The 14,650-nt window shown below is 50.4% G+C and overlaps 1 pseudogene; it reads right to left on the bottom strand.

Moving 5' to 3' along the window:
* Window positions 1-6,346: 6,346 nt before the first annotated feature.
* On the bottom strand, window positions 6,347-7,016 carry LOC129511929 (transcription elongation factor A protein-like 4; annotated as a pseudogene).
* Between the last annotated feature and the right edge of the window lie 7,634 nt (window positions 7,017-14,650).

Genomic DNA, 14,650 nt, shown 5'->3' with positions numbered 1-14,650 from the left:
TATCCCTAGGTGGCTCAGGTGGTTAAGCACCCGGCTCTCGATCTCGGCTCAGGTCGTGATCTCAGGGTCGTGGGATCAGGCCCCGTGTGGGGTTCCACACTGGGTGTGGAGCCTACTTAAAAAACAAAAACAAAAAAAACATCACTTTGCCTGTTCTGGGAACTTCACATCCATGACATAATACAGTCCAGACTTATTTGCATCTGGTTTCTCTCACTTGACATAGTTTCTGGGAGATTCGTCAGTGTTGTTGTGAGTATATTTAGATCTTTTTGAAATTACAAGAAGGTTTTATCATCTATTGTGTATACGGTTCTATGGTCTCCTGGTTCCGTAAGTCGAACAGCAACACGCTTCTGAATCGAAGACTTGAAAGCACCTCAACGCTGCATCAACTGTCAACAGAAAATCTCAAACTGGAGTGCTCTCAGACCTTCAAATTCCAGGTGTGCGCCTGGAATTTGTCCTTGCAAGAAAGTCCTGCACCCAAGAATGGCGGTGCCACCCACCCACCTGCTGCTCATAGTCGGAGACCTAGGCCTGAGTGGGCCCCCCCTTCCCCACTCCCACATCCACATGCGTGCCAAGCCCCCTGGAGGAGGGGCAGTCAAGGGTTCTAAAATCTCTCCCTCTCTATCTCGTGTCATCCCCAGGACCCTAACCAGGAGCAGGGACAGAGATAGCCCAGAGGATGCACCCAAAACCCTGGCCTCCTGGGGAGGGGAGGGCCAGCGAGCGCCTCACGAAGGTGGGGACATTTATAGTGAGGCCTGAGGACCTCTCCCAGCCTGGAGAGGTGTCTGGATGGATTTAGGATAAATGTAGGCGCCATCAGCAATGGACCAGACAGCAGTTTCCACACAGGAGGGGCAGGTCAGAGACCAGGGCCCCAAAACAACCCCATTTACTAATGGACTGGGCCTTAGAGAGCAGTGTTTGGGGCCCAGCCCCAATCTTCTGGTTTTCTCCGGCAGGGACCCCAGTGACCGTGCGGGGCTCGGCTGCCTCATCTCTGCACCGCGGACCACGATCCCTGCCTTCCCCCTGGTGGGGCCAACAGCGGCCGACCGGCCCTTCTCCCCCCTCGGAGGTCATGGCGCTCGCTCTCTGAATCACTCAGCTACAACTTCTCGACACTTCGGTTGACCCTTTATGACCAAGGTGCGTGCTGGCTGGGAGGCCGTGTGCCTCTGCCCTGCGGAGCACCCCGGCTGTGGTCGGCGGGAGGCCCTTCGGTCTCCGGGAGGGTTTAAGTGATGCTGCGCTCAGACCCGGGGGAGCGAGCAACGGTGAAGTTCCTGCTGGGGGGCTGGGACCAAAGGACAGCTGCTCAGCGCCCCCTGAGTGACACAGTGACCCTCTCCCGTTCATCAGACACCATGTCAAGAAGGACGGAACAGTCCAGGATCGGGGGGTGGGGGGTCCGTCCAGGTGAACTGGTGGAAGCAGACGGACACTTTGCTCCTTGCACAGCCTCACCCCCACACTGGAAGGCGGGAATTATCTCCTCTGTATAAACGGGGTATCCAAGCCGATGGGTTGTGCACGGCACACTTTGTTCATGGTTGACCTGCCACCCACGGCACCAGGAACTTGTGCCACCCCCCCGCCCAGTGGGACTGTCGGGGCTCTCTTCACAGAGCTGCAGCAAACACAGTCCTGAGCGACCCTGGCTCCAAGGGCAGCCTCGCCTCTGGCCACAAATAAGCTGTTGCTTCCTCATTTTGCTCACAGGCTGCGTTCCCCTGGGCCAATGGTTCCTTTTTCTCTCGGCAAGGTGGGAGGTGGGTGTGACATTTTCGGCTGCTATTTCCACGCATCTTAGTCACCGTGGGCAGCTCACAAGCCAGCAAAAGCCTTCCCACGGCCTGGTGCCGCCTCTGACAAGCACTTGTCCCCCCTCCAGGGCCCCAAGAGGACAGGGGCTGTAACAGCCCTTCCCAATGTCAAGAAAGACAAACCCAGGCTCAGTGACCAAAGCTAAGCCCCATAGAGACACCTGGCCTCTTCTGAGATCCACTATCAGCATCTTCCCTCTTCTGGAACATTTTCTAGAACCGGAAATAGCAAAGACCGGATCCTGCATATTCAAAATAGATGTCCAGAACCCAAACCCTGAGGTTCGTGCCTAAAGCCTGTGACAGTCCCCTCAGGCTCCTACTCTAAGGCATTGATTTTTATTTTGGATACAATTTAACAGCCTTGATCTTCTCACTAGGCCAAATTCAAAGCAAGGAATTCCTTTTTGCACCCCTGCTGGGGAAGAGATTAAAGCATGAGGTGGCAATTACACTAGATGCATCTTAAGGTACCTTCCAACCCCAGTATGGCACATTTCCATGATCCTCAGCATAAATCATTATGAAATAAATTTATATAATGGACACAGTTTTGTAGTTCACTTCTCAGCACCAAGCAAAGCAAACACTTCCACAAATACATACATATTTTATTTCGGGAGCTTATGAGCTCCCTCACCTTCTTTCATTCTGCTCTTTTTTCTTTCTTTCTTCTTTTTTTTTTTTTTTTTTTTTTTTTGTCTTTTTTTGGGGAAAGCAGTTCAGTTCTAGGAAGGAAGCCCCGGAATCAGGTGCCAAGCTTGGTATTAACAGTGTGATTTGGGATGTGTCATTTCACCCCTCTGGGCTTGTCTGCTTTTTTGTGAAATAGAGATCCACGTGCTCACCAACATTTATTGAGCATCGACTGTGTGCCAGGAGCCCCACTAGGCGCTGAGGAATCCGTGAGAAGTGGCTTGATGGGGTTTGGCTGCATCCTGGAGAGCATGGGCCACGGAGAGGACGCAGGGTGAGTGAGCCAATCTCAGATAATAGCATGTGTCATGAAGGGGATAAGCAGGCAGGTCAGTGGGGAGGGAGCTACCTTAGATGTCACTGTCAGGCAGGGGGGGCCACTTGGAACTGTCCGAATGGTCAACAGGCATCCGCTGCAAGGAGAGTGCAAAGCCCACACTCCAAGCAGTTGATCAGTAAGCAGAGCGTGAGTGTAGGGTATTGGAGGAAGAAAAGGGAGTGGAGGGGGTCCCCAAAAAAGCCTCCCATTTCATATGGGGTCCCCAGTGAAGGAATGAGCCAGAACGACTTCCAGGACACAGGTTATTCAGCAGCTCAGTGGTGTTTTCAAGGACCCAGGCTCTTTCCCATGCTTTGCTCTGCCATCCAATGTGCCATTCATGCATTCATACATTCATTCATTCAATAAATATACATCGAGCCCCTATGGGGATAGAACAAACTGCTCAGACATACGAATCTCACTCCTGTGAGGAGAGCTGGTCCGAAACAAGTAAAGAAATGCAGATTGTGTCAGGTGAGCTGTGTGCTTTGAAGAACAACGAAGGCAGGAAGGGTGTTCAAGGCGATGGGGGGGTGGGGAAGGGAGCCGGTGTTTAGAGAGATCATGAGCCAGCTCACCATCTTGGGATCCCTGAGCAGGGGCCCAAAGGGGAAGGACCCATGAAGGTGGTCAGGGTGGTTGTTCCAGGCCAAGGGAACAGCTCTGGGATGTTGGAGAATCCCACACACCAGTGTGGCTGGAATTTGGGGAGCATCTCTTCCAGAAGGCAGTTCCCCAAGGGGAAAAGGGACCATCTGTTTTCCTTTCTATTTGAGTGTCTCAGCTCAGGCTGTGCTAACAAAATACCACAGACTAGGGGGCTGAAGCCACAGACATTTATTTTCTCCAGTTCTGGGGCCTGAGAGTCAGAGAGCAGGGCACAGGCATCCCCTCTGATGCCTGTGATGTCACTTTGTCTGGCTCCTGGTGGGCCTCCAATCCCACATGCCACAACCTTCATACCTCCCAGGTATTTCATACACTCTTCTCTCGTGTTTTCCATTCTCTTTTCTCTCTCTGGATATTTAATGCAAACATGTCTTCCAGCTCATTTACCTTCTACTACCAACAGGTAGCTATTAAACCCACCTCCTGAGTTCTTAATTTTACGTATTGAGTTTTTCAATTCTAGAATTTTCGCTTGATTCATTTTTATAAATTCCTGTTCTCTCCTAAAAATTCTCCACTGTTAGGGCACCTGGGTGGCTCAGTGGTTGAGCATCTGCCTTTGGCTCAGGGTCTGATTCTGGGGTCCTGGGATCCAGTCCCACATCAGGCTCCTTGCATGGAGCCTGCTTCTTCCGCTGCCTGTGTCTCTGCCTCTCTCTCTGTGTCTCTCATGATTCAATAAATAAAATATTTTTTAAAATTCTCCACTGTCACCTCTGTCCTTGAACACATGGATAACTTTTATTGTGATTTTCATGTCTGACGACTCTAGTTTCTGGTCATCTGTGGGTCTGTTTCTACTGTCACTTTTTTCTTCTGTTCTTATTTCTTGGTAGACCTGTTTTTGTTTTGTTTTGCTTTGCTTTGTTTTGTTTTACTGAATGCTATAACATTGTGTAAAAACTTTAGGGATTCTGGATAATGTTCATCTTCCTCCAGACAGAATTTGCTTTAGATTTTGGCAGGTGCTTAGAGAGGGAAGGAGTTGATTCGAGGCTGTATTTCCGTTTTTGTTAGTCTTGATCTATTTCAGGTTTACTCTTTCCTCAAGCAGAGCCCTGTAGGGTTGGTTCCCAGTAAAGAGTCTCAGTCATACATCAGACTGCTCCTCTCTGGGGGGTTCTGAACACCAATTCTTGTCTTCCACCACTGAGAACCTCCCAGAATGCCTGCTTACCTTCTCGGCAGTTGGCAGCCACTTTCTGCTCAGTTTCTCATCCTCTGAGCACAGGTGGCTTACATGTGAGTAAATCGCTTGAGGGGCATAGCTGCTGTGTGGAGTGTTGGACCTGTGTCTCTCTGCCTTTCTTCTTCCCTGAATCTTCAACCCTCAAGTCCTGATTGCCTCAGTAGCCTTGATTTTTTTTTGTCTCCCCAGTTCTGTGAGAACTGACAGTGCTGTGAGCCATCGCTCTCTGTTGGCTTCTCAGCTTCTTGTTTCATGCTTCTTAGGAATCAGCAAATGTCTCAAGGGAAGGAAGTGTAGAACATGAGTCCTCCCTCTCTGGGATCTTGATCCCTCATGTTACTCTTGACTTCAAATATTATATTATTGTTATACTATATTCTTTGTATTATATTATCTCATATCCTTGGTCCAGACATGAAAAGCTTAGGTGTGATGTGACTTCTGCAATCTCACCCTAGTGCATGCTGACTTGCAGTGTCCCTCCCTCTCTCCTCACCTAGCTGATGCCCCAGGCGCATGCCTTGTGCTGAGCTCTACAATGGCTGGAGGAGCATCAGGAGCTCATGGGTACAGTGTGGGTAGCAAGGAAGGTAGGGACCTCGATCCATGCAATAGGATAAGATTGAATAACAAGTAAGTCAATTGGAGAAGGACAAACATTATATGGTCTCATTCATTTGGGGAATATAAAAAATAGTGAAAGGGCATAAAGGGGAAAGGAGAAAAAATGAGTGGGAAATATCAGAAAGGGAGACAGAACATGAGAGGCTCCTAACTCTGGGAAACGAACTAGGGGTGGTGGAAGGGGAGGTGGGCGGGGGGTGGGGGTGAATGGGTGACGGGCACTGAGGTGGGCACTTGATGGGATGAGCCCTGGATGTTATTCTATATGTTGGCAAATTGAACACCAATAAAAAATAAATTTATAAAAATTAAAAAAAAAAGATTGAATAACAAAGCACATTGTCTCCCAGACCAAAAATACCTTCCAGCTTCCCAGTCCCCAAACTTCCACCTTCGGAGAATAGCTCTTTGGTCCCATCAAATTGCAAATGCCCTCCTGAAAGAAGCCACTAACTGTCATCAGTTTCTGGATGTGGTTTATTACCTCTTTTCAGCGAGACTGCTCACTTTGAAACTAGGTTTTCAAAAGGAAGGGCATGGAGGGGGAACACAGGCATGGGGTGCTGTCACGAAGGGGGCAGTGCTGATGGGCTCAGGCCTTCAGCATTTCTCCGGAAACTTGCAGTAACCTCCCGAACGGACCCCTCATTTCTCCAGACTTCAGTCCCTCCTCAACTAATCTGTTTTCCAGGCTATGTCCAAATTATTCCAAAATGTAAAATTGTTCATTTTTTTTGTTCTTATAAAAATTAAGGCATGCTCATGAAATAGGGATACTATAAAGAGGAAATGATTCCAAATTCAACTACCTAGACTTCCAGGCTTTTTTTTTTTTGTATGGTTCATCAAACTCTTTAATTTTACAATATGCCATAAACATTTTTCCATGCAATGGACAAAAATCTACTGAAACATCAAGGTCTGCAGTTGGGTAACAGAGAGTAATAGCTAAACCAAGATTAGCATAAGGTTAAAGCACAGGGCCTGGGCAAATGCCTACAAAGGACACTACACAAAAGGAATGTCTTCAAAGCCCCTCTGTGGGGCCCTGCACCCACCCCTGAGTTCCCTTGGGCCCCTTGGGTGGAAGGGGTCCTGTAAACTTTTTTGCATCCAATAATCCCCCCACCCCAATTTCTGTCTGGTTTTCTTCACCGCACCCTCTACCCTTGGCCATCTCATCAAATTCTCTTGTCATCGCCTCATTGCTCAAATGTATATGGTGTATGGTTTCCTTATATTCCTTGAGGCATGGAACCAGCCCCTTGTCGCTTTTTCTTTTGGCCTTTCTGGGTACATCATCCCCAGCTGGGGTGCTTTCCTACAGCCCTTGGTTTGATGGCTGGCTTTTCTTCTTTTGGCTTTCCGTCACTCTCTGGCTTTCCCTTGCTCTCCTCTGGCTTTCCATCCTTTGGCTTTGTCATACTCTCTGACTTTTCTTTATCCATTAGTATTTGCTCATCTCCTGTCTTTCTCTCATTTTCTAACTTTTCCTGGTCTTCCTCAGTACAAGCTACTTCTGGCTCTCCCGCATCTTGTGGCTGTTCTTTGTATTCCATCTTTCCTTGGTTCTCAGTCATTCCTTCATTTTCATTGCAGAGTTTCTCCATGTTGAGATTTCCCCTCCTTTTCCTGTCCTGCAGGGATTCTGAACAGATCCCTCCTCCTTTTCTAGCCTTGCAGAGTGCCGAGGACAGACATGTAGACCTGAAAGAACCTGGAGCAACAATTAAGAGCTCGCAAACTGCTCCGGATCTGACCTCAAGATGACTTCCAGATTTTTAAATGCTTGTTTATACATATAGATATGAGGCCAGTTAGCTGTTGCCATAAAAGAACACTTTGCAGCAAACCATCCTAGAACGTAGTGGCCTAAAACAATGATCATTTATTTTATGATCTGTAGGCTATCTAAGGTCTGTCAATCCAGGCTGTGCTCAGCCGGGTGGCTCTGCTGCTCTTGGCCGGGGAGTTTAGTTCGGCACCAAATGCGTCGCTCATCTTCCTCCTGAGACCAGTAGCTAGCCTGAGAATGTTCTTCCCTAGTGAGAGCTTGGGTGCCAGAGACCAAGTGGAGGCAGTGTCAGAAGTGGTTCACCATCTCCTCCATCACTTTCTGTGGGCAAAGTAAATCACACAGCCAAATCCGGCCCACAGACCCGCAGGCTTGCCCCACCCACAGTGGGAGGGCATGGCAAAATTGCAAGGGTAAGGGCATGGATACAGAAGGGCATGGAACTGGACTGGTGATGCAATCTACCGCAGGTCGGCTTTATCTACCCCGCTGCACAAGCTGCACTGTTTTTTTTGTTGTTGTTGTTTTGTTTTGTTTTTTCACTTAATAGATTGTAGACATCTTTCCAGGTCAAAAAATTTGCTCTATATCATTAGGTTTAATGATTGAAGAATGTTTCCATACATGGGTGTGCTTTAATTTATTTAATCACAGAGTCATATTTCCAAAATTCAATCCTGACCATTGAATTCTAACTTGTAACTTTTCAACATCCCTGTCTTAGTCCAGGCTACTGGGACAAAATACCACAGATGGGGGGCTTACACAACAAACACTCGTTGCTCATGGCTCTGAAGGCTGGGAAGTCCAAGATCAAGGTGCCAGCAGATTTGGTGCCTGGTGAGAGCTCTTTTGAGAGCATCTCTTGTGGGCACTGCCTCCTTGCTGTGATCTCATGTGGCAGAGAGAGGTCATCTCTCTGGTCTCTTCTTATAAGGGTGCTGACCCCATTCATGAGGGCACCACCCTTATGACCTCATCAACTCCGAAATGCTCCACTCCTAGTACCATCATACTGGGGAATAGGGATTCAGCATATGAATTTTGGTGTGACACAAACATACAACCCATAGCAGGCCCCACATTGGGCAAAAATCCAAACCCCAAACCTGCTGTCTGAAGTCTACAGTCCCCCACAGCCCAGTGCAGACAACCATTCTTGTTTCATTTCCTCCGCACCCTGTTCTTCTCATCCTTCAGACCCTGTACAGTAGCTAATACAACCACTCCCTGACCCTGGACTGGTTAAGATAATGTTTGCTACTCTAACACATACTCCTCAAATCAGCGGCTGAAACCAGAGAGCTGGACTTCATTCACACTCAAATGATGGTCAGTGGTGGTTTGGGGGGGGTGCTCTGTTCCAGGTATCACTTAGTCCTCATAAAGGGACCTTTATGGGGGCCACCGGGGGCATCAATATCCAGCCAGCAGAAGGAGAAAGAGAGTGGAGGGGGCTCAGGGCCCCGGCTCAAAAGTGGCGGAAATTGCCTCTGCCCACCTTCCGTGCCCTTATACCTGCACAGGAGCTGGAGGAGGCCACCTGGCCACGTGCCCTGGAAGAAGCTGGACAGGTATGTGACCTGTGTGTAGCAAATTTTATTGCTACACAGTAGGGATTTTTCAAAAATATATGTATATTCTTCTCAGTTCCACAAATCCCATATCATCACAGAATTTTTCTGAAGCCTCTTCCTTTTCTTAAAGTCAGCCATATAAGACCTCCCACCCTCTGGTCTTCCATTCATTTTCCCATCACATCTCCTCTGGCTCTGACCCTCCTGCTTCCCTCCTCCCTTAGAAGGACCCTTGTGATTGCACTGGGTCCACCTAGATGACACAGGACGGTCTCCTCGTCACAAGGGCCTCAACTTAACCACGCCTGCAAAGTCCCTTTTGCCTTGCAAGCAGCTCCTTCATGGGTTGCAGGGACTAGGGCATGGCTACCTTTGGGAGGGGGCATGATTCTTCTCACCCTACTGACTGTCAAAGAACTGGCTGCTCTATGCCTCGCTGCTACATCTGGAAGTGGGAGGAGTAGGGGCAGTAATAGGATTAGTGATAGTAATACCTACTTTAGAGAGGATGGAGTTTCTATACAAGCACACGGAACAACAGTTGATGAATAAATGCTCAATAAATCTTGACTTCAGTATATTTAAGTGGTAATATTAGCACTGTGTCAAAAGTTTGAGACTGAAAACAATGTACAGATGCCAACATATTTTTAAAATGAGAAAATCAAAATAAGAATTTAATTCACTGAGAAAATGCGTGCTCAACAATAGACAGCAACCTTATAGAAAACCAGTGTGAATTTGGAAAAGAGGAAGCCCCAGATGCCCACGAGCTGAGGAAAAGATACTTGAAAGCATCTGTTGTCCAAAAACCAACCACAAAGTGAAAATGACAGAAAGGGTTCACTTTACGCCTTGAGACCAGCAGAAGGTGGATAATGCCAGGGTTGGGAGGGATGGATGCGGCCAGCAGGGACTGGCCGGCCCCTGGGAAGTGTTCCACTCCTGCCTGTCCAGTTCTGGCACCACAAGCCTGAGATGCTGCAGTACATGGGATGGGGACGGACCATGGGACACTGATGACAAAGAATAACGAGGAACGTTCATAGCTAGGAACAGGCTTCCACAGGTCACCTAAGAGCATCAGCTCCCTCTTTTCCTTTCTATGATGTCACAGAAAGTCACACGGGTTTAGAGTCTAGCCATCTGGGACGGAGAGATGAGGGTGTTGGAGCTACAAGACCCAGGGATCGTCTCAGTGGAGCTGAGTTGAGCTGAGGGCCCCGGAGAAGAGCCCTCCTTGTAACATCATCCCTGTCCCAGGGCGAGAGCCTGATGGCGGCATCTAATTTGTTTTCCTGCACATGAGTGGGTATTAACAATTGCTGCAATGTCATTTCCTGCTGGGGACAGAGTGTGATGGAGCTGCTGTGAGAAGCTGCCTGCTGGCATTGCTGTAGAAGCTGGGAGGGAGTCCTGGCTCCAGGGAGGCCCCCTCCCTCCCTGCACCCCTAGTAGCTCCTGGGAGCCCCTCTCCAACCCCCTGGGTCTTGCTTACTTCAGATGGAGGCTGCAAGCATCCACCATGCTTGGTGAATCTGAGACACAAAAGCCCCCCCCCTCTTGACCTTGAGGGGCTCCCGCTTTGAGGTTCTTGCCCCACCCTGCCATGGGCCAGCTGGCTACATCTGGGCAGGGTAAGCTATGCTTCTAGCCTCCTAGGAGCAGTAATCCAAAATGGGACAGGGGACTCGGGTGGGGGCCGGACGGGGGAGGCAGATGGTCCGGGCGGAAGCTGGGCAGCATGAGGACCAACCAGGAAGGCTGAGATGCAGTGGCCGAGGCCCTGGCCAGAGCCCAGGCTGCAGAGGGCATCACACAGGCCATATCTGAGCCCAGGGACCCTGGGGGCTCTAACCCACCCTTACCTCCCAGTTCTCCACGGGCACAGAGCAGGGATGAGTGAGGCTGGCAAGAGGGTCTAACAGGTGTCCAAGCCCTGCAGCTGTGCTTTGTAGGTGCCTAAGGTGCTGCACCAAACCTATTCCAGGGTCCCCCCCCCCAGCTACAGAAGCAGAATCTCCCCGGGGGGCCTTGGGCATGTCCAGGCAGTGGGGCCCTAACCATGGTGGGAGAAGCCTCCACGGGTCTCAGGCATCCTGCAAACATAGCTCCTGGTGAGGCTTTCAGCAGAGCACGTGGAGTCATCCTCAAGCCTGTCCCCAGCACAGGCCACTGCTGCCTCTCTCCACCTCTACCTGGTCCAGAGTATGTCCCCAAATCAGCTCCCAGGGCTCTAGCTGTCACCCCTAGAACTCTCACACATGCTGGGGGGAGAATAGAGTGGTTCAGCACGCTTTGGAGAACCACCTGAAAATGTCCCCTAAAGCCAAACATAAGCCTCCCTGGGACCCACACTCTCACTCTTAGGTTCATGCTCAGGAGAAGCAAGCACGCATGTCCCCACACACGTGCACAGATATGTTGGTGTCACTTTACTCACATGAACCAAAGCAGGAAACAGTCTAAAAGCACACCGACAGGATGATGGACCGATAAAGTGTGGTGTGTGCGTTCAGTGGAACGCCACGTAGAAGCACCACGGAATGATCTACTGCTCCGTGCAAAAAATTGGATGAATCTCACAGACGTTATGTCGAGTGAAAGAAGCCAACTCGAAGGATTGCATGGTTCCATTTACAGAAAATACAAACAGGTAAAGTCATCCACGGTGACTGGTCCGAAGGGTGGCGCCTTTGCAGGAAGGGGGATGAGCCGTCTCCCTGGGCGCTGGAAATGTTCTATATCTGAAGCTGATGGTGATGAGACGAGTGTATGTATATGTGAAATTCCATCAACCTCTAGATTGACGAGTGTGCACGCTATGGACCTCCCAGGACGTATGTCGTACTCCAATCTTAAGAACTTGGATGGGCCCCATTACCCACAGAGTTGGGTCCAAACTGTGCGCCTGGTTCTCCACGGTCCAACCTTTGCCCTTCTTTCCACCCTCTCCTCGCACTCCGCCCCCGCCTCATATTATGCCCCAGCCACGCTGGCTCCGCATACACCTTCTGCGTGTCCACACCCGCCTGGCTTTGCACATGCTGCTCCCGACTTGGAATCTTCACCCATCTCCACCTGGACGTGTCTCTCCCCCTCCTCCCCTCCCTCTGCGCTCTCTGTCCCTCTCCGTGTACGCACGTCCACGGCCACAAACCCGGTGCTGTACTAGGTGTCCTCATGGTTGTTATCTGACCTTATTCTCACGGCCAGTCTGGGAGACAGACGCCATTATGGGCATTTTATAGATGAAGAAATGAGTGACTTGTGCGGGCCCACGAAGTTAAGAAGCAGGTCAAGGTGGGATTCATGCCCGGGTCAGCTCAATAAGGAGGTGTTGAGTGCATGTTCGTACTAGGCGTGCACACAATGGTGAGAGCCCGTCCTTGTCTTCTGAGAGTCGCCAGGCTGGAGGGGAGGCAAACCACCAACTGGAAAGGGCGTGGGCTCTGGACTGGTCCCCGTCCTACACTGGACATATCCTTTCAATGCTCCAAGTCTCTGTTTATTGATCCGTGACATGGTGATAACACCTCCCTGCATCTCGTTGTCAGGTGGCGGGAATGTGACAGATGACAGCAACATCACTGCCCGTCTTTCTGATGGTAAATATCCTCCAGACCCATCAAATTGTCCAAGGCCAAGGTCACATGCCACCTCCTCTCTGAAGACATCTTTAACTTGCCTTCCTTTCTAAGCCCTGACCATCACCCTCCTCCTCCTCATGATAATAATGAAATAATAAAACTATCCGGATGGAGAATTTACTACGTGTTAAGGGTGATGTAAACCATTTCCACACGTTCTCACCTGTAATCCCCATGATGACTTTCTAAGGTGGGAACCGCTGTCCCTACTTTTTAGCTGGGAGACTGAGGCTTAGCGCTATTTGGGGCACGCCCGGGGTTGACCGCCTGTGAGGAGGAGGCCACAGTTTCGGGTCAGTCCAACTCTCGGGCTCAGAATCTCAGCCACGAGCCACCCCACCCCACGTGCCTCTCTTCTAGTATCGAACCACCTCACACCTGACAGGTTATTCAGTCACATTAATGAACATTTGGGTAGAGTTTTACTGTTTACAGCACACACCCCTCATCCTACAGGTGCCAACAGAGGGTCTTTATGTTGTCTTCTAACGAATGATCCTTAAGGGCCACTGATGCCAGGATGTGGCAAGGAACAGCCTGAGCTGGGGGCCCGCTCTCCTGGAACTTAGAGTTTAACGGGGAGCTGGGGGCACCCACGACAAACCGACAAGCACCACCCGGTGAGGTCGGGGAGGAGGGTCAGACAGGAAAGAGAGAGACGGTGTGTAGCTGGGGACAGCTCTAGTTGGGGGCTTCTGGGGACAGCATCCATGGGGAGGTGAGTGACCAGAGGGAGGGTCTAGAGGATGAGATGCTGGGGCATGGCACAGCAAGTGCAAGGGCCCAAGAGAGGGGGCAGCGTAGCCTGTTTGAGGGACAGACAGATGATGGAGACTGGAAGCACCTTTCTGGAGCCAAGAGTGGAGTGGGGCAAGCCAGGAGCTGTGAGTGGGGTGAGCCACTGAGGCTTCATGGGCATGGTGGGGAGTTTGGATTTTATCCTAAGTCAGAAGGGAAGAACTGGAAGTTTTCAAGCAGGAGTGATAGCATCACACTTATGCTTCCAAGAGGACCTTCCGAGGGCATGACCGAGGCCCGGGACACAGGCCCAGCCCAGGCAGGAGACTCTGGTAGTCTGGCCAAAGATGGTGGCAGGGAGTTTGGTGGGGAAGGGCACGGAGCCGGGAATGGGGTGGAGGTAGGGCCTACGGGACACAACTGATTCGATTTCAGGGTTGAGGGGAAAGAGGGAATTCAGGATGATCCGTGGTTTGGGCTTGTGCTCCTGGATGGGTGGTAGTGCCATTTACAATGACGGGAAAAACCAGGATAGGGCAGGCCTGGGAGCCAGCAGACCCCCACGAGGGAGCAGCCAGGAGGTTGTAGGGCAACAGGGAGCGCCTGGCCCTGCTTTGGGTACTTTCTCCCACCGTGAACACTCGTCCTCCAGCTGACCTGCTGCCTCAAGGTCATTCCTCGGGCCTGCTCACACAGCACTTCCCCGCCCACTACACCCCCCGGGAGTGCTGTGTCCCGGGACCTGGTTTCCCCTCTTCCGTGGCATAGACCAGCATTGGCACCTGTTTTGTTTGTCCGAGTATTTCTTTTCTTCCCCATAAGTGGAATGTTGGCTTCTTCTTGAGACTATGTCCTGCCCGAGAGCTTGTTTCCTCCAGCACCTACAATGGGCTTGCTAGGCACCCAGTTCTATGTGCTGACTCACTGACTTGATCTATTTGGAGCAAACCGATGGATTCTTTCCAGCTCACCGTGTGGGACAACAGTGCTTATGGTCAGGGCAGATCGAAGGGTCCAGCTTTTGATGGGATGCGAGTTCCAATCCAGGCTCACCCTGTCCTACCCAGGTGCCTTTGGGTAAGTCCCATGACCTCTCTGGGCCCCAGAGCGAATAAGGAATAAGGCCCAGTTCACAAGGTTGTGTGGCAATAAATGAAATCACGTTAATAAAGAGCCCAGCCCTGCCTGGCACACGTAGCTCATAAAGTGAGCTAAGGACATAAATAGTGATAACTTTTAAAAAATTATTTTTGAAATTACGTCTTGCTCTTCATTCCCTACAGTTGTCACATAGAGAATTTAAAAATTATTAGTCACGTCGGCAGAGATCTCCCTTCCCAGGCCACTGGTACATCAAAAGGGTGTGACAGCACAAAGCTGTGGATGGTTCGAGGGTGAGAAGCAGAAGCACATGCCCGCACCGTTCTCCCCCATCTCCCGACAGAGGCAACAAGGACTCAGTCAGGAATAAGCAGTGGCTACGAGCTCTTCTTTCCAGAGTGATGATCATCTTTTGTTCTAAGATTTGACTCACGGGCCCCACGGTACTTGC

The sequence above is a fragment of the Nyctereutes procyonoides genome, unplaced genomic scaffold (genome assembly GCF_905146905.1).
Source record: "Nyctereutes procyonoides isolate TBG_1078 unplaced genomic scaffold, NYPRO_anot_genome, whole genome shotgun sequence".
Lineage (NCBI taxonomy): Eukaryota > Metazoa > Chordata > Mammalia > Carnivora > Canidae > Nyctereutes > Nyctereutes procyonoides.
This window is presented reverse-complemented; position numbering and strand designations above follow the sequence as displayed.